This window comes from Kryptolebias marmoratus, linkage group LG16, assembly GCF_001649575.2.
Source record: "Kryptolebias marmoratus isolate JLee-2015 linkage group LG16, ASM164957v2, whole genome shotgun sequence".
Classification (NCBI taxonomy): domain Eukaryota; kingdom Metazoa; phylum Chordata; class Actinopteri; order Cyprinodontiformes; family Rivulidae; genus Kryptolebias; species Kryptolebias marmoratus.
This window is the reverse complement of record NC_051445.1, coordinates 7755779-7774407: the sequence shown is the minus strand read 5'-3', so window position 1 is coordinate 7774407 and position 18629 is coordinate 7755779.

The window sequence follows — 18629 nt, the reverse complement described above, 5'->3', positions numbered from 1 at the left end:
ATGAAAAATCCTTACAAAAACAATAGGGTTCCCTGCTCCGCTGGGAGCAGGCGAACGGCCATGCCTTGCATTGGCCGCCCGCTTGCTTCCGCGGGCTTGGAACCCTAATAATAATAATAATAATACATCTAAAACAAAATGCACCTAATTCAAATCACAGTTGGTCTGACAGCTGAGGACACAGAAGACAAGTAGGATAAACAGGGCTACTGAAAGACAGAGTGAGACACGTTCCAGCTGACAGTGAGACAGGTTGTGCTTGAGAAAAAAAGAGCGATATATTGAAGGACAAAGAGATAGGAAGACTGGCTGCTGTCAGCATCAGTCACAACAACAGCAGCAATGTAATTATAGGCTCTGATTAAAATCAGTCTCATTTCTGCCATTCACTACTCATTTTGCCTGCTGAAAAGATCGAAGCCTTCCTGACACCTTAACTGCTGAGAGAGAAAAAAGAACAAGTCAAGGTGGATGGATGGGCTGTGACTAAGAACAGAAAACAATAATAGACCTGTATGTGGAGGTTGCAAAGTGGCATGGTTTTGTGCATCGCTTTTTAAAGAGGAACTTTCACTGTTTTATCTTCTTTAAATTTTCCGTAGCCAAATTATGAGGTGTTTTCTTTTACATTCAGCCAAGATGAGAATGGTTGCTAAAATTATTTCTTGTTATGTATTTTACATAATGTGAGCCCCCTTAAAACCATAGACAAATCAAAATTAGGGGACTAGAGTCATGTACTAACAGTGTAGTTTGCTCGTACTAAATATATCTGTGAACTTTTGGACTCTTTTCTGCTGCTGTTGTTTGACTTTTACTGAAAACTTGCCAAAGTATTTAAGGGGCTAAGTAAAGTATTTAATATGCTGTTGCATAACCTTAAGTTTGAACATTCATGGGTAAAAGTTATATTTTTAAGCGTGCCCGAAAAGCCACAGAAATATACGAGGCTTATTTTATCCACTTCATCTTTAAATTAGTCCGAATTTGAAGCCTTTGAATATTTAGAAAGTGAAAACTTATTTTTGCCAGCATTAAAAAGAAAAAGGCATGCAGAGACTAAGACAAAGCAGATAAGCACATGCAAAATGGAGAAAAAAAAAAAAAATAAATGACAGCGTGATGGAGGAAGAGTGACATGGAGTCAGATGGGAGAGGCGTCAGAGAAAATTTATGAGTGGGGCCTGTCTGTTGGCTTTAGGCCTGGTTCGTCTGTGGTCCACTTCTCTATAATATTCACTGCTTCTCAGGCTCCCATGTGTCTGCCTGTGGGCGCACTGTACACATGTGCACACATGCACACGTATACTGTACAGACACGGTTTGCATGCATATAGACCATTTGCTTTAACAGAATCCTGTCTTTTCTGCCTTGCCAATAGACAGCTAATATTTGTTTTGTCTATCGAATTTAAAATATTTTCCACTTTTTTTGTTTCCATTTGTCTGTCAGGAATTACCCTAACTGTCTAACCTGACATGAAGACTTCAGTAGGTCGAAAAGTGAATGAATTCAGTTATTTATAGACATGTAGTTTGTAACTGCAAGAAAAACAATCACAGAATTTCTAAAATGCAACAAAAACTTTATTTTGTAATTTGCTGATGTATTTAAACCTTTATTTACCAGGTACAAATAGAAAGTAAATTATTTTCAAACTCTTTACTCATAACACTTTGTTGTATTCATATATTGTATACACAAATCTTGAAACACTTAAATAAGAATCTGCAACAAGAAGATTGATTACTGACTGGTGAGGATGCCAGAACTAGTTAAAAACTTGTTATGAACTGGTTATCAACTGATGGCTTAAGCCAAAGTTATATTTGAGTCCTGGCAGAAGTGGGTTGTGACACTAAAGGTAGTATCTCACTGGGCTGTGACTTTTGGACACAAGCTGGTGACTCAAATATTTAAGAAAATTATTGAATTTTCTATTGCAATCCTGTATGCCTTTGCAGCTCAAGCCAGGAAATTGAGAACCCCCACCCATTTTGAGACATTTTTGAGACTCCCTCCCAAAATGGTAAATAGCTTGCACTTGTATAGTGCTTTATCTAGTCCAAGGACCCCCAAAGCACTATACACTACAATCAGTCATTCACCCATTCATACACTGATGGTGGGGCAGCTTTTGGGGTTACGTTCATTCTTAAATATGCCATACAAACCAACCAGACTGCAGACTCTGGTTAGCTTCTCTCCATGTTTTAAACAAGCTACTCAAATAACAAACTTGAGGGATGTGGATAATCACCTGGACACACATGACCGCCACTGTAACATTTTGGCTTGCGCCACCAAATGTGAGGCTTGAGGACAGCACTTTGCCTTACTCAGAGTTACCCAGTTTTACCCATGTTGCCAGATTTCAGGGCTAAAGCTCCTCTCAAATGAACAGAAAGATGATGCTTTGTGGTCAGATGAGTTTCAGCTTGCTCCTGGGAAAACTCACTTCAGGTTTTATCTGTGAAGCTGGGGAAGGCCATTCAGACTGTTTTTAGCGAAAGGACTTTAAGCAAACGAGTTTTTGATGGGGTGCATCAATGTTCACGCCATAACTGACTTTCATATGTCTCAAGGTGCCGTAGAATCAGTGGCATATTTTAGAACTTCAGAGGATCTTATGCTACAATTGAGGGGGTGTCTTTTCCAAGGTCTGTTATTACTTCATATACACAATGCCAGATTCCTTCTGAACAGCTCTTAACTTCACAGAAACAGCATATTTATGTTTGACAGTGCTTTGAAAATGTATGGCGCATCATGAAAAGGGGAAACCAGACAAGAATGGCCACAAAATGCTGTGCAAATAAAATCTTGTATTTTCGGAGGTTTGGACAAGAAATTTTCTAGCAAAACTGCAAACATTAGTATATTTTAAATTATTTCAAAGTGATGGGAAATTTTGAGAGTACTTTCATCACATTTTAGGTTGAAACAGTAAAGTTGCACAATGAAAATGCTAAGAATCATCATCTGTTTTTATACTTGTTATTCCTAATAAAAATGTTTAAGTTAATTTGCAAAATAAAGATGATAGTCAGTTGCCTGCTTGAAATCAAAACTGCCCAAAGAACACCTTGATTTAATATATACACACTACTACATATATGTAGCATATACTTACTCATTCAAACAAAAATCAAAGTACTACATTACACATTATTTCAAAATTGCATGCTTCAGACCTCCACTTTAAAAGATCCTTGGTGCTCTAAGAGGAAGGAGGCTGTATTGAGAATCCTTCGCTGTAACCCTGCAGGTCGATAATCACACAGCTCCGAGGTCACTGTAGTTACGGAGGGAGGAGGATGAAAGTGGCAAAGAGAAAAAAGACACATAAGCAGGATGAATTAGGATAGAATCAGCAGGAATTGGAACATCTGAATATAAATTCTAATGGTGATTGAGAAACCATCAGGGAAAGGAGTGAATGGAAAACAAGATATTTGGGTACAAATAAGAGCTGGAAAAGAAACTTGACGAAAAGAAAGGAAAAATATTTAACAAACATATGCACTAAAACTGAACTAATAAAAAAAAGAAAATGTGATTGAGATGCAGGTTACTTGAAGTGGATAAAAGTGTACAACCACAATTTGATGAGTGTACAAGCACTCTTTCAAAGAGAATGCATGAGAAGTTTTAGAGTTGCAAAACAGAAAAAGAAAAAAAGGATGAGGAAAAAAAAAAAGAAATAAAAACTGTGGTGCCATCAAGCAGCTGAACATTGGGAGGAGTACAGGCTGTAAAGTCAGAATCTATGAAATATTGGTGTTTAACACAATCACCGCACAACAGCTAGATGTGGTCTTTTTGTATGGAAGTTGTGTGTCGCCGTGGAGATGCGTCTGTGTGTGTGTTTGTGTTAATGCGATGCAGAGTTCACTTATGTAACAACAAGAGACAGACAGTGGGGTTACAAATGAGAAAGAGGGCAAATTAAGCAGATACGCGGAGATAAAAGAGAACCGGAGCCGTTTTTCCCGTGTCAGTGTAAAAAAAAGAGAGCAGAAAGACATTTTATCACCCGCCATCCAAGGTGAAGGGGGAGTGATTATGTTTTAGCCCATGTCTGTGTGTGTTCATTTGTCTGTATATGTTATGAACCACTGTTCAAATTTGAATGAAACTTTAGGAAAACAATCACTGAATTGACATTTACAACTGGTTAACTTTTGTAGTCAACTTGATTCAAGTTGGCAGCCAGAGCAAAGCAATCTTAGTAAATACAAAAATCGATATAACTCAGTAAATTATACAGATATTGAGCTTAAATTTGGCGTGGTAGTAGCTGAGAGTTATCCACAACTTATACTCTGACCACTGACTGGTTGCATAAGGCCTGTGTTTAAAACTTTGCCATGAACTCTTGGGATCAATGCTGTCTGTTAGCAAAATATCTCACAAACCATTGGACAGATTTTAATGAACGTTTTAGAAAGTAATAATTGAATGTAAAACTACAAATGATTAACTCTTAGAGTCAACCAAATTCAAAATGATTGCACATATAACTGAATTTTAAAAACACATAAATGGCAACATCTCAGCTGACTTTGGCGTGCTGAGGGTATTTCGCAACACATACTCCAAGAACTAACATATCGTGGAAGATTTTGCAATATCACATGAGATCTCGCATTATGTATTTTTTAGGATTTGACCAAAATAGCTAGAACCTCCTAATTTCTCAACATAACATGTTTTTTTTGCCTAAAATACTGCTATTAAAGGTGGCGGGGCATACACATTCCTTCAAGGAATTATACGCCTTCAACTTTTAAATGTCCTAATGAGCAAACAAAAGACACTAAATCTAAGCTATAAAAGCACCAAATTACAGGAAGAAACTGGTTATGTTGTCTCTGATAATTGGCTGAACAACAAGGGGTGGAGTCACAAAACAGACAAACAGTGGAAACAGACAGAAAGCCTTTACAAAGAGTCAGTTCTCAGAAGTGGTTTTCTGAAATGCTTGCCACTTCCACCCAGCATCAGGAAAGAGTGTTTCTCTGGCCACCACCCGGGCTGCCGCCAGAGGGGCCAAATTCAAAGAACCTTCAGCCAAACTTTTTGAAAGATGTGGAAAGAGTGGAAATGGAGGATGCTAAGTCCCAACAGTTGTGGAATCAGAGCTGAAACAGCCCGTGTAGGCAATAATTCGTTCTTACTAATCAACACCCCCAGTTTCTCTACTTTTGCCATGTTTTTGCAAGACTTTCTTTTCACCCCAATATCTCAGTTTTCCTTCCTTCTGTAGCTGACTTTGAAGTGCTTTAAAGTGAGATGAGAATCCCAAACTCTCTCTGAGCCGACGTCTGTCTCTGGCTCCCTCTCTCTCGTCTTCCTGCTCAGCAACACAAAGAAGAATTCAAAGTGTACTCTTAATGGTTTACATGTGTTTCGATTATGAAGCTGGCATGCATTTCCCATTTTAATGGGCTTTCCATGCTCTTAGTTCACTATGGGACTCTGCTTTGTGGTGGGACTTTGGAGGTAACAGCTTTTAATTGCCAGGCTATGGCAAGAATGTGGTTAGTCAGATGGCAGGAATGCGGCATGGCACTCACACATTTATTTCTGACCCTCTGACACATTAGTGGACACAGTGAACATACAACTTCCATACAAAAGCAAATGTTTTGTGAATGTGAAGTAAGAAGTTAGGTTGAGTAGAAGGAAAAACATGCAAACTATGTGGACTGAGGTTTGCATGGGACCAGACAAGTCTTTTTTTAATCTGTTCTTTATCTGTTAAGAATAAAAATCATTTTGAATTAGCAGAGTGAGTTGTTTAGCTGGCAATAATTTGGACACTTTTTTAATGAAACTTGTATTCCTTGAATAAATGCATATTGAATGCTGCTCTACATGCTAAAGTTTTAAACAAATAGCTTGAGTAATCCATTACTGCTTAGTGTGTGTGACAGGAAAGACTCTCAACTACTACCCCACCAAATTGTAGCTCAATATCTGTAAAACTAACTGAGTTACAGTCATTTTTATGTTTGCTAGGGCTAGCTGTTGTGGCCATCTTGAATTGGGTTGACTCTGAGAGTTAATACTTTATATAAGTATATTCAGTGAATACATCCTTAGAGTTTTTATGAGGTATTTTACTAACAGAGAGGCAAACTAACACACACACACACACACATATAGAGGCAATTTTGTTAAAGAGGAATAGGTGTTACAAGCATAAGTGACAACTGTTCGGCAACTATTGAGTTTCTTGTGCACATTTGATTTTTATGAGACTGCTTATCTTACTTGGATGGTTATGATTGTTGCTCTTATTTTTAAACCCCACGGAGGTATGGTGAATTATTTCATCCCAATTTACATGTGAGTGGAATGAAAGTGCAGCTCTTCTCAAAAGTTGGAAAATGAAACTTTAAAATGCTCATTTTAATGTTGAACTTTGAAAACTGTCGGTTTCCAGTTTAGAAATGCTCATGGTTTCAACACAAAGTCATTTAAAGACAACAAAACAAAACCAAAAATGTTTGGATAAATGGTGCCTGTTAGTGTTAATCCAACCTGTCCAATATGTCATATTTTTGAAATTCTTGCTTTGTTTTGTTTTACTTCTCTCAGTAAAATACCTTGAAGGCACAAATCAACTTGTGGATCAAAAAAAAAAAAAAAATATATATATATATATATATAAAAATAAAAAAAATACACAGGATGTAAAATGATCCCAGTCTTGTAAAATTAGAAAAAGGGTTAAGAATAAAAATCAGTGCACTCAAAGTGGGCATGAGGAGTAATGAAGGGTTTGTGGGGTGTTGGTTTTTGTGAAGAAAACATGTGTTGCAATCATCACCTTTTGTACAGCACATGGCTAAAGTGGGCCAAGCCCCCGCAGCTTGCGGTGTACCCACAGGGCCATGCCAGAGCACTTGTGTGGGGGTGTGTGGTCAGTGAAACCAGGAAGGGGCAGGAACAAGGCGGGGAGAATTTGAGGCGGAGGGGGGTGGTTAAAGTGGAAGCCTGTGGGTTGGTGTATTGTGATTAGTGTAAGAGGAGGTGATGTGAGGACAGTGTGTGAGACAAGGACGGACGAACGAATAAAAGGTAGGAACAAAGGAGGAGTTTATGTTCTCATAAACACATGTGCCGACACACATACACACACACTTGCATTCTCACAACCACTCCAAGTCACCCTATTATTATCATTATGCAAGTGTGACTGCAAATGGTCCCCCTGAGCAACAACAGGACTGAGCAATGAGCCCATAAACAGATAAGTGTAGCAGTGCTGGCATTTCCGATGAGGCAGCAGCTAGACACACATACACACACACACTCTTTTTTTTCCCTTCAACCTCTGCTCTCTAAGGGAAGGCAGTGCGAACACGCAGGCTGCCGTAGGGACTGAGCGACAGAGTGCCCAGCTGCATGCCAACTGCGCCCGCGGGCTGCCCTAACCTACACACCCAAGGGAGCAAACTGCCTCGGCTACTCTGTGTATCACCATCTCTTCTTTTCCTCCGCTTGTCCTCCCTCTGAGCCATGCTCTGCCCTTCTCTTTTTCCCAAATGTTAATCTCTCTCCCTCTCTCTCTCTCTCTCTCTCTCCAGCTGCATGCTCTCTCCTTCTCTTCCTTTCCCCACCCGATCCATCCTTCCCTCTCACTCCTACTCCCAGCCTTAGAGATTGAGTGACAGGCTGTGAATTGCTCTAAGGCTATAGCTAGATAAAAGGCAAGAAATGCACAAGTACACACATACACACACAATTCACTGGGAATCACACCCACTGTCACACAGACAGACACGAGTCCTTCCATTCCTGCATTGGTGAAAGCAACACACACTCCATACACTCAATGTGGAGTGACAATTTCTTTGTCCAGGCTCCTCCCGATGCCCGTGTTATTGGTCACTCACTGCAGTGATGCCCAGCATCAATTTGAGTATGTGTTTGTGACTTTGTGTGTGTGTGGTGTCATACAGAGACAGGAATGGGTGGAAAAGAGAGATGGATTGGGAAAAAGAGAGTGTGTGTGCATCATGTGCCATATGCGTGTGTGTGTGTGTATGTGTTTGACAGGGAGAGCTATTGCGTCTCACAGTGTGCGGTGTCAGGTCTGGCTGTGTGAGCTGACACTGATTATAGTTTTCACAGCTCACTCCCATCACAGGCAACTATAGCCACAACCAAAGCCCCATATTTCAAAAAGTTGCAACAGTGTATGAACGAGAATTGCTTTTATGCCTGCAGCAGTTTGTCCATTGGCTTCCTGGAACTGAAATTTAAAAATTTAAAAGCCCTGTTTCCCAACCACTTTGGAAAAAAAGAAAAAACAAACAAACAAAAAAAAACCCCAAGACATAAGCGATATGAATTAGTATAAAATGTTTAAATGGTATAGTATAAACGGTTGATTGTATAAAAAAAGTTACAATATTTATTGCAAGCATGATTTAGGTGCAAAAATATAGTTTTTTTACTGAAGTTACGTTTTTAAATGTCCCAAAAATATAAGCCTGGACAATCAAAAGCAATACTTGCTGCTGTAAAAACACTCAGCACTGTGCTGCTTTCAAGTCTATAATTTCTTATTTTTCCATATGTATTACTTGCCACTTAAGGTGGAGCAATAATGTTTTTTGCAACGTGTCTGTGTGTCTGAATGTTTGTTTTTGCCGTTAGCAAAATAGCTCATGAACCACTAAATGGATTTTAATGAAGTTCTCAGAAAATAATCGTTAGGTTGACATCTACAACAGATGATTTTCTGGAATCAACCTAATGCAAGATGGCCACCACAGCAAAGCAAACTTAACAAGCACAAAATATCTATAACATGGTCAGTTTTGCAGAAAATTAGTTAAATTCTGATGTGGTTCTAGCTAAAAGTCAATCACAACACATACTCTCATTGCTAAAAGATCATACGGGATGTTGCAGTATTGTGTGGAATTTTCAAGGTTTGACTAAAATAGCCATCATTCTGTAATTTCTCAGCATAAGATGATCTCACCTAAAAACTCTGGCATTAATGGCGGCAGGCGATATGCATTCTTTCAAAGGATGCTGTGCTTTGAATTTCTTTTTATTTAACACAAGTTCTAAAAGCACTTAAAAAGTAATTAATACAAAATTGATACTAAATGTTAGAACATTGGGAAGTAAATTTTAAACTAATTAAATTAGATGGGATTAAATTAGTGGGATTTTTAACACATGATTGTAAACATGTTCAATGACACAATCAGTTGATATTTAAGGATGTCGGAAATAAATGGTTTAAATCAAGCTGGGAAGGGTTAGAGAATCCTTTTTAAAAATCAAGAGCACACAATGAACAAAAACAACAATAAAAGAGGTATAAAAGTCTGTGAGGTCACAAAGGAAGCCAAGTAAAGCTGCAGTAAATAATTTGCTGATGTTGTGTTGATGAAGTGGCTGTGGTTTTATTAATGAAGTGATCATCTTCACAACATCGACGGCTTGATCTGTAGCCCCTCCATGTGTTAAAATCTCCTCAAACCCCCACATTGCCTCTAAGATGCTTATCAGATCCTTGTTACAATTAAAATGCACAAGAAGTCAGTGAGTCAGTAAATTCACAGCAGGAGACCGCTGTGAACAACATGGCATGAACGGCAGAGCTGGTAGGAGAAACTACTGCTTTGGATGCATATCACTTGATCTCAACAGAAGAATGTTGGAGAAAATGTTTTGTGGATGGATGAGTTTGGTATAAATGACCAATATTGTTTTATAGATATGAAAGAACTAAACCTAAATCTGGAATAATAAAATAGAAGGTTTGTGGAACCTTTTAATATCTATGAAACTTATTATTTTTCATTTGTGTTTTAGTATGTGGTCTACATTTGTCCATATAAATAAAACAGTGAATTTAGAATTATATCAGTCTGTTTTAAAGACAAACATCAGAACATCTGTCCATGGGCTCTATGTAAAGGGAAAGTTAGTCAGGCAGTGGGACAGCAACCCTAAGTAAAAAAGTTGTTTAAGCAAAGAATGATTAATAAATGAATCAATGTACTGGAATGTTGTTGTAAAACCTTGATTTGGATGTTCATAGGAGGAAAACCAACAACATCCCAGAGATGATGATGTTCTGTACCGAGGAATAAACTAAAATTACTCAAGTTGTGTGGTCAGGATTGACCCTCATTTACCAGAAATGTTTACTGGAGGCTATTGAAGATGAGTCGTATGAGAAAACTGGTGATGATTTACATGATTTACTTCATTTCAGTCAAAGTAAGAAACCCAGTTAGTATAGAAACTTGAATGATTCTGATGATGGTCCAAACTGTATGTTTATTATCTGTGCCAGTTTTTGATGTAACAACAGGTTTGATCTTCTGTTGTCGAGGCCCAGGCTCCTGTCCTTTATACCAAATGATAGGCCATTTTGCAGAGTGTATAATTATTGCAACAAGCTTTCTGTTTTAGCCCATGTACATGGATGGTGAGAGCATTCAGGGGAAAAAAAAACAAACTATGACACTGATGACGGCTCCTAGAAGCTAACATTCAAAGGCTACCAAACCATGAGGCTCTCTTCTCCGTGAGGACTTTTTTTTCCCTCCTCCCTTTTCATGTGCTCTCTCTTTTCAGTGTCATTGACTGCTTTATGCCTGATATAAAAAGCAATGCATGGCCAACGAAGCGCATAATAGGCAGATTTGACTAACGTGTCAGTGCAGAGGAGTGAAAAGAAGGAGGGATTGAGGGAGGGGGAGAGGGAGCAGGAAGGAGAAGAGGCATGGTGAGATGAGAGAGAAAATACAGAGGCAAAAAGAGATTAAAAAAAGATGGAAGGCAGAAGGGTGTTGACCTGTGCCTTAGCCCACAACAGAAGTGGCCACCCTGGCATCTGCAGGCACAGTGGGCATCAGATAGCACGACTCCCAGACTGTGGCTGCAGTAGATTGGACTGGCACATTCATGCTGGGTTGAGGTGAAAACACTCTGCTGTCAGATAAAGTGACTCTTTGTCAAATGAAAATGGATGATAAACCAAGTGGATGTCCAGTCTGAATCACAACTGAAGCAGCCTTGAGCCAAATCCAGCTTGGTGCTTCGGTGAACCGGGATCAGCTTTGAGTCAAAACCTGAGCATGCCTGATGAGAGATCGAAGAGAACAAACATTGAGAGTCCAACCATGCCTCACCCTCTCAGCCTGACTCACCCAGTTTTGACTGGAGCCGACGTGACCGATGGCGCAGACTCCATTGAGATTCTTTGCTTTGAGCCTAATTCTTCACTCTGTCAGACAGACCATGAGCCTATAGTGGACTTCAGCTGATGTGTGCTGACATGCAAGTGCCTATGTAGTGTGAATGTTCAATCCAACTCTGTGGTTCTGTCATTCATGTGTGAACTCAATGTGTATCTGTACAGCGCTTTCATTCTGAATGGAGATGATGCAACTTGAATTCAACTCTTTTTTTTTTTGCAAGCTTCCATAAAGTGTAATGATTGTATTAAGTACATCATCAGGTCAGAGTTACAGAGATGTCAACAGGATTGGTTTAGAGTGATTGTTTAGCTTTCAAATGTCTATATGCCTTTCTGTTTTATCATGCATCCTTCAGCAGTCTTGTTATAAAGTACATAGGTTTTGCAAAACATAACCATGACCTTGAAAATAACATTATGCACAATCTTTAGTGGTATTGCGAGCTGTCACGTTCAGAGTAAGTGTTGTGAATGTCCCAGCTACTACCACATCAAATTTTAGCTTTTTGTGTTGGCTAAAGTTCATTAGCTGTGTTGACCATATTGAATTGTATTGAATCCAAAAGTTAACCACTTGTTGATATACAACCAATAATTACTTTCTGAAAGTTTTAGTAAAATCCATCCAGTGGTATATAAGATATTTTGCTGGCAGACAAAGTAATGCCGAAGTTTTAAGCACAGGTCTTGAGCAATGAGTAGTACCTAAAGCATGTGTTGTGAATGACTCCCAGCTACAACCACATCAAATTTTGGCACAATATTTGTAAAATTGACTGAATTATAGCCGTTTTTATGTTTCCAATTTGCTGTGGTGGTCATCTTAAATTGGATTGGTTTTAAAAGTTAATCAGTTTTAGATGTGATTACATTCTGAGAGTTCCATTAAAATCTGTCCTGTGGTTCTTGAGATATTTTAGCAAGAGGCAGACACACAAACACACACATATAAGCACACATTCACACAGGTAAAATTGCCTTTGCATTTTGGTGTTGTGCAATAAACATGAAAATAACTTTCCTCTGCTCAATGTATATACTGAAAATCTGGTATACACATAAAAATGATGGCTTAAAATATAAAAGGAAGTCAGTTACAATATGTGTGAATAATAGTAGAAAAGTCATTGTTTAATCAAAAAGAAACCGATAAAAAAGATTTTCAAAACTATATAAAACATTATGTGTAAGATATAGGTAACTACTGTTTGAATGTGACTGAACATTCAGACACTTTCCTCCTGTTTTTTTTTTTTCTTAAAGAGAAAAACTTTATGCTGCAGGCATAAAAAGAAAAAAAGAGAAGCCCGAGGCTCAGCCTTTTTCAAACCTTTCAGACCTGGCAAATTATTGGGTTTTATGTTTTGAGACTAAAAAAATGGGTAAAAGAAAACTCACTATAAGATCCTATAATAATGATCTTTTTATTACATCCAGTCATATCTGAGGGTGTCAGATTAACAATAACTAAAAATTTTGTCAGAGAAAACCTACTTTTATCTGGAATTTTCTTCATTTTTCGAGAACAATCAGTTCATTTCAGGGGAACGGGATGCCTGAATTGAACCTCTTCATCTTTTTTTTTTTTTTATCAGAATTCCTCAAATGTTTTTCAGTTTTATTGAGTTAGTGGATCAATACTGACGTAACATCAGAAATCTGACTTGAAAAGGGGTTTTATGTAATCATCACTGACTGCTTTTGACATGAAAATGAAGCATCTAATTTTACGAACCGGTATTCCCCTCTCCCTGCAGATGAACCGTTGTGGTCTTGATTGGCTCCAGATGTCTGCCTTGTTGCTGTTTTCTGAGAGTGGCCACTGCAGGACACAAACACATGGAGGAAGAATAGCAGTTTGCGGGCAGATGGACGTGCAACGAGCAGGTGTACGCCGTAGTGATGAGGTCTCAGTCCCCGCCCCTCAGCCCTCCACCTTTTAATGACTGTGGTTTTGCCCTCCTCTGTGGCTTTGCCCCACCCCGCCTGCCTTTCAGAGCATTTGAAATGTGCCAGCCAGATGTTCAGGGCTTACACCTGTAGGAGAAACAGTCTTTGACATGTTCTCTGTGGATCTGCGATGAGCGCACACAGACAGACGCATACGCGCGGCTGTGGACGTGAATCTACATATAATTACATCCATGTGCCCAGCAAAAGTGCACGCTCAAAGACAACAGATGGATGAGCAGACACACTCCAACATGTGGACACATAAGGAGACAGAAGCACTCACAAATCTTGATCTCATCGTTCATCACTTTAAGGTTGGCTCCAAATATTTTAGGGGCACTGCTGGGGCAACCAGTACATCCCATCCTCATAATATGCATTTCTTTCTCACATCCCACTTTCCTTTGGTCCTCTTTCTGTCTTTCGATATTTTGTGCCATTACACTTCAGCATTTTGTAACTGGAGACTGACTGTCTGGCTGGTGTAGGCTAATGGAGAAGAGGAGCATTGAGAGACTATAGGAGAGACAGTCTTGCTTCCTCGCATGCTGCTGTCAGAAACCATACGGGCCTGATTAATGACAACAGCCACAATAGCTCTTTATGCATTCTCTCCCCACTGCTGGCCCACTGCCAACTCACCCTCGGGGAAAAGGAGGTATACACAGCGTGAGGAGAGTGTGTGTGCGACAGAGACAGAGCGAAGAGGCTGAAGTATGTAATGTGTTCTGATTTTCTGTGTTTACGTGAGATGTAGGTGCTACGGGGACCATTCAAAAAAGTGCTAAATAGAACAATCAGATCCTGTAAATCCAATTTGCAAGTCTTGTATCTCCAGCCCTCACTGTAAAAAAAGCTTGAAAAACGAGAAGCTAATACTGTTGTGTCTCATAATGATGCCTATTTACGACATTCGAAATGACCCAACCCCTCTTCTGAGCAATAAAACAAGTCAGAACAAGTCAAAATTAAGGGGAAGTTGGGTGAAAATACCCCTAAAACTTTCCATCTCTTACAGGTTGCGTTTTTGGTCTCAACATAAATTCTGCACTCGTGTGTGAGTGTTTGCATGTTTGTGTGCGTGTAAAATGTGTGTGTGTGGCTAGCAAGCAGCTATCTCCCCTCGCTCCTAACACAGAAAGGTTGAGAAGAGCCATCTTTCATCTCCTCTGCATCATCACAGCGTCTGCATTATTAATGGCCCTGATTACTGTAATCAAAAATTCTTATTTATTTGGAGGAGTCAGAGGAAGAGGAGGAGGAGGAGGAGGAGGCAGGGAGGCATGGGCTTCTCTCTCTAGACAAAAAACCTTTTGGTCTCCCGCTTTAATTTTTCAGAAAAAGAGTGCTGCAGTGCCCTATCTTCCCTAAGTTTGGAGCTAAGCTTGTTAGGCACACATAAACATGCAAATACAGAGGAAAAGACATTCAACTTTTTCTCTTTTGGTCTTTGCATGGAAATGTATGAAATGCTCATAAACAGAGTTGCAGCGAGCTGCACACACTTCACACAGAAGCAACTGTCAGTAATAGCATCTTAAAGAAGACAATCATCTAAAACTCGAGGCAGCCAAAATCATTCAAATAATGCCCTCATCCCTGCTTTTCAGCCAGATTTGAGCTTCTTTCCTTTCCTCCTTCAGTAAAGTCTGTCTCTCTCCTTCTTCATTCTCCTCCCTCCCTTGCTTCCTCCAACATCCACTCCACCCTGTCTAATCTATCCAGGCACTGCCATTTGCATGCAAATAGTCCATTACCCAGTGGCAGGGAGACACAGCCAGGAGCTCACTACTAGGTAATCAAGGACAAAAGAAGTGTAGGAGAGATGCAAGAAAAAAAAGGGGAGGAAAGGGAGAAAGACAGCGGGGAGAGAGCAGTGAAAGATCACAGGTGAATTAACATTGAGAAAGAAAGCATCGAGCGACTCGGCAGAGTGAGGGGAGGGAAAAATGAATCGAGACGTGAGGCATGAGGAGAAAAAAAGACAGTGCAAGTAGGTGAGAAATGACATGTTTGAAGGGGTGATTGGAGGGAAGGATCTTTGGAACGTGAAACTTACAAGTTTAGCTGAATGAGAGCAACTCGGAGTTTTAGAGGGATCAAAGGATGGCAGCTTGTCAGTCTGTCAATCTGCTGCAGATTTACAAAATAAAACAAAAAACTGTTTTTAATCTCTGATGTGGTGTCTGTATTATGAAGAAAGGCTTGCAACAATTACTTTATCACTGATGGAAATCCCATAAAAGTGAAATTGATAACGTTTGAACAAGGTGCATTTAAAAAAAAGTAAAACTCTACATTGACATAAAAATCGTAAAGATTTTTGTAATAAATGCACCTTAGTCAAAGTGATAAAATACCAATACTGTCATTTCTCTAAATACCTTTTATGTAGTTAACATTCTTCACAAGTTCTGCTCTGACATTACAGTATGTTTCGAGGATGACGAAGGACAAAGACATTTATCCACGCTGTGACAACTGTTGATGAAAATGGCCAGATGTCAAAGTCAGATAATGTCAATGCATCCCTTTAAAGCAGAAATTTGTCACTCGAGGTATATTAAGTAGGCGTCACTAAGACAACACTGCAATGTAGAAGAGCACTTAAAGAGCAACGTCCTCCAGCAAGGCCAATTTTAATTTTAAGAAAGCAGTTTAAACCTTCAGGAAATTTTTATGTTTATGTTTGTCTGTTTTCTATTTTCTTGTGCTCCTACTCTCCAATTCCAACTTGTACCATTTTCTGTTGGGACAGAAGGCAGTTGATTTAGGCATTTGACTAAAAGGCATCCTAGATCAAGTGTTTTGGGCATCACAAACCAGGAGCATCTCAGGGCAGACCAAGATTAATTTAGCTGACGAATAATAAAAACATTCAAATTAAGTGTGGTGTTTTTGGGATATGTGTGATTACTTCCTGGTGGGCCGTCTTTGACTGGTGATTGGCAGCGCTTTACCACTCCCTCCCCAGCTGTGGTGGATCAGGCTCATCAGGCGTTCCATGGGTACTTAAGGCCGTGGTGGGAACCAGACCAGCGCTGGAGCATTGTTTTTACCATGTGGTAATGTGCCAAGCCCTCAGGTTAAACTTTGTCTTTGTGAAACCTTGTTGAGAATCTCATGCTTGTTTTTTGTCCTGCAACCTGCCTAGGATTACCTGTTTGTTTCCGGATCCAGTCTGGTCTTTACACGGAGCCCGTCACAAAGTTAAGTGCCATCCTGTTACCTGTGCCTGTCTGCCAACGCTGCTGCCACCACCTGTAAAGGAAGGCGTTACCATTCGCCCACTGGAGTCACCATCAAGTCACCACTGGAAAATATACTCACCTCAACGACTTCTCTCTGTGCTGTGGACTACACCCTCCTCCGTAAGCTCACTCACTTGGACAAAATCCTAACTCGTATCTTGCCTGTTTACTTCCGGAAAGGACTGTCAGACTCACAACATCCTCTGCTTACAGGTCCCGGTTCCTGTTCATCTTCGCACATTTAATATCACTGTAAATAAAGTCACTTCCGTTAGTTCTGCCTCTGTGTCTGTTTATCACCGAACTGCTCAATTTAGAAGAAGCTTAGTTCCTGACATTAGGAAGTAGAAGTCCTCGAATAAATGCATATCATCTGCCACCTTGCATGGCAAAGTTTAAAATAAAAATGTCAAGTGATCTGTTAGAGCTCAGATTATGTGTTGGGAATGACACTCAGCTATTACCACCCCAGAATCTAGCTTACTATCTAGCAAACTGACTTGGTAATAGCCATTTTGGTGTTTGCTGAGGTTAATTAGCTGTGTAGAGTTGATCTAAAATCTGAATGCAAATCTTTAATTTGCTTTCATATATAATGGAATAAAAAATATTTAAATTAAAAACGAGCAACTCTAATGACATGACTGTTCCAACTATAGGTTTGCAACAGACTTAAAGACCAGCAGCTCTGTAAAGCAGCACTCAACATGTCACTGAAACATTTTCTCATGATGATCATGATGAAGGCCACAAGTCGGCCATTACAATACAAAACAAACGTTGCTGGCCTTTTTTTGTCTTAGACTACTTCCTTTCTCCATCCATCTCAAAAGTGAATGAAGAAACGTGAACTTTAGATAAAATATCTAGTTTACTTTTACAGAAAAACTAAAATGTGAACAATGTATTAGTGCCAGTTCAGAGCTGGTTCAGCTGTAACATTCTGTTTGCTTTTCCAGAGGCCAGACAGCCATCACAGAGTCATGTCAAGACTGGAAATGTTCCAACTCCAGCTGAAGTTTGCTTAAATCTCAAACCAAAGCATGCCTAGTTTCTATAGAGAAGAAAAAAAAAACAACTAATTTTCTCTTTAAACTATTAGTCTAATTTTTTAAGTAAAATAAAGTGAATAATACTATTATTTGTCTTACGTTTTGCAATACCAACTACCTTTTTAAACAGTGACAGTATTTGTGAATGCTGGTTCAAATGGAATTTAAAGACAAAAAAATTTTTTTTTTTTGCCAGCTAGTGATACAAAAACATTGAACAATTGGAGTTTGGAGATTGAAAAATAATAAATGTTTGCAAATAGTGAATGGTCCATATGTGATGAATTGACAAACAACAAACTTTCATTGATGCATTATAAAAAAAAGGCAGGAAAAATAAGAGATAAAAATGCTTCCTGTGCTATGGTTTTACTACAGTTTTAACTTCATATTTGTTTTGAAGCTCCTTTTTGGAACAAGCAAAATTTATATATATATATATATATATATATATATATATATATATATATTAATTTATTTATTTAGACAGATGACGAAGTTTAAGACAAGCATAACTTAGGACATCTATGGGCTGTGACAAAACAACATGAAATTACTCAAAGTATAAAACTTAAGGAAATCAAACAGAAGCAAACTCAAAACACAAAATTAATACAAAGACCCCAAAGACAATGAGTGAAAATTGCAGCCTTGCTTTACTTTGTGACAATTTTTTTGTGTCTTTCACTATTAGTTTGACAAATCAGTATTTTCATTTTATTCTAAATACAGGAATTTATTATTTTTGTAATTTTCATCCTTGAATCTGTTACTTTTTCTGCTAAACAACTTCTGTTGAGAATAGAGAAACAAAGAAAAAGTGCAACCGCAATTAAAAGCAACATCAGTCTTTTGTGTCACTTGCAATATGAACAAGATATTCTATAACTATGAAAAAAGTACAAACAAATGATGACATTTCTGGGAAATATTTCATGAAGTTAAGCGTTTCATTCTGTCATCCATCCATTGCCCATCTTTTTTTTTTCCATAACCTTCTTGAAGCTTTTGTCTTTAACACTCAGTACCTTTTCTCACAGTCAGTGGCTTTCTTTTTCTCAATAGATGCTTGAAGTAACTAAACTTCTCCTTATGGGAAAAGAAGAAGTGGATGAACGTCAAAGGAA